The following is a 2,500-nucleotide window of genomic DNA, read 5'->3' on the forward strand; positions in this document are numbered from 1 at the left end:
TGAGAAAAGAAATGCTCAATATAATCAGTTTCTTCTGGGCAGTAGGTACACCTTTGGTTTCTTTCTTTCTCATTTTACACAACAGGATATTAGTAGGATAAATATTATGCAAGATTTTCCATTGCAATACTCTTAAACGTGTTTCTTTTGAACATGCGGGGAATCTTCCATATTTTCTTATTCAGATCTACACCAAATTTATGATTCCAAAACCTGATGGCACATGGTATGGAGTAGGTGTTATTGCACAATACTAATCTAAAGTCTTTACAAGTGAGTAATTTCTTACCACAGAAAGGAGGAATATTTGACAGGTCGATGTCAGACCTCTCTTCTTCATTAATTTCAGAGGTGAACTGTCGAACAGCAGCAACAACTACATTGTAGTCTAATATTCTTGCTGGGTACTCTCCGATTTTCAAACATATGTCATTATAGGTAAAAATGCCATGAGTATTATACATATCTTTTACATGTATCATCCCACCCCTGACCCAGTCTGGAAAGAAAAGAACGTTCCCCTGATACTTTAAGTGTCTGTTATTCCATAATAGGTTTAAATATGGTGTTTCACCTGCTTGCACATTAAGATCTAACCATGTTTGCAAAACCATCCTCCAAAACTGAGAATTAACCAGATGCAAATACTTAAATACAGTACTCTTTGGGTTTGTGAAAAAAACATATATTAAATACACCAAAATTAGCAAACATTTTCGTGGGTACATGAACCCATTTTTCGTGTTCTCCTGCACTGCAAAGACGCACCACCCATTGCAAAAGAAACGCTGACTGCATTTGCCTAACATCAATCATCTTTAGCCCCCCACCCCCACCCCCCACCCCCCTCACATCCCCTGTTCAAAACCACTGCATACTACACTTCTCTTAACTTTCTCAAAAGCTTTTTTGTTGCAATTGTGTGTGCAGTAAAGTCACTGCAAGCAAACTTCCCCGCCCCCCATTCTTTTTCCCATTGTTTACTCACTTCTTGCGTTATGTGTGTTTCTTGCAGACATATAACATCGTATTTTTTATCCTTTAGATACATAAACAATGATTTCCTCTTCCAAGGGGAACGTAGTTCCCGCGTATTCAGTGACAAAACGTGTATACTTGAATCGCAAGCCATAAGGGAAGTCCGATAATCGAAGCCATCTTAATGTGCGCGCAAACCAGAAGCCATTGGTCCTTTATACAAAGCCGAGTTCGATCCCGCCACGGTCAAGCCTGCACTGGGGGTGAATCTTCACCCATCACCACCTTCACCCTCTGCCGCTGTCTCAGCTCGCGCACGTGAAGCGCGTACATCAGAGAGCTTGGACACTTTCCCCCTGGAGTTCACGGCAGTGGGGGAATCCCCGTCTCTCGACCTGTGACGTTTGGTTACGGTGCTAAAGGAAACGGTTGCCCCCTGAAGTGAGGGACCGGTTGATTTATTTTGTTCTTTTTTTACTGGACGTGGCTGAATCTGTATCCTTGACAGAGCCAGGCACGTCACGTTCATCACATAAAGAAAGCTGTGTATCTGGCACCAGCTCTGACTGGGAATCCTGAAACACATCCTTAGTATCTTCTGAAGACGGAGTCAGGTCTTCGTTAGGCTGGGCCTCATTCGGCAAGTCATCAGCAGGTTGAAAATCATGTTTGTCCCCACCAGACGACTCTGCGTCCAGATCCTCCTCACGTGGAGGGAGTTCAGGGAATGAGCCACAAGCAGGGTCCCCACGCTTATGGCCACTCTGCAGACAGTCCCTGCAAGTGACCAGGTTTTGACACTGGAAGCCACGATGGCCAGGCTGCAGGCAGTTAGAACACACTGGGTTCCGTGTTGCTCTTGGTTGTTCCTTATGATACAACCGTCCAGTGAAGCTACCCACTTTGAAAAAAGAGTCCAGTGGTTTTGTTGGACAGTTGATGAAGACGAGGCGTCGTCCTGCTATAAAACGGGTTAACTTACCGTCTTTGTTTCTGATTTTCTCCATAAGGAGAGAGGATCTTAACGTACAACTTAGTCTCAGCAGAGCAGTCTCGATATCTTCATTTTCCACCGAAATGGGAATGTCTGAAATAAATAGTTTTGTGACAGGAATTTCTTGGTCTCCACTCCCTCCTCTCAAAATGAAGGGATTTTTGTCATGCAGTGACACAGAGTAGCCATTTAATACAATCCCTTCAATGAGCAGCTGATTTCGGGCAGATCGGGTCAAAGGATAAATGCGCCATAAGCGCCTGATGTATTGTGCCCCTGACACAGTCTCACTTCCAGTCACCCTCTCAGCTGCCAGACAAATGTCCAAGGCAGAAAAACTGTCCTCGGTGGTGGGAAAGCGGGTAGGATCTGCAAGGGGTAGGTCCCTGTGTCTTAAAAACACAGGCTCCACGTGCTGATGAGAAGCAGCCATTGTCATTATAAAAAAAAAAATAATAATAATTTAAAAAAAAAAAACAACCACCTCCCCCCCAAAAACAAAAAAAAACAAACAAAAAACAAAAACAA

The sequence above is a fragment of the Babylonia areolata genome, chromosome 26 (genome assembly GCF_041734735.1).
Source record: "Babylonia areolata isolate BAREFJ2019XMU chromosome 26, ASM4173473v1, whole genome shotgun sequence".
NCBI classification, from domain to species: Eukaryota; Metazoa; Mollusca; class Gastropoda; order Neogastropoda; family Buccinidae; genus Babylonia; species Babylonia areolata.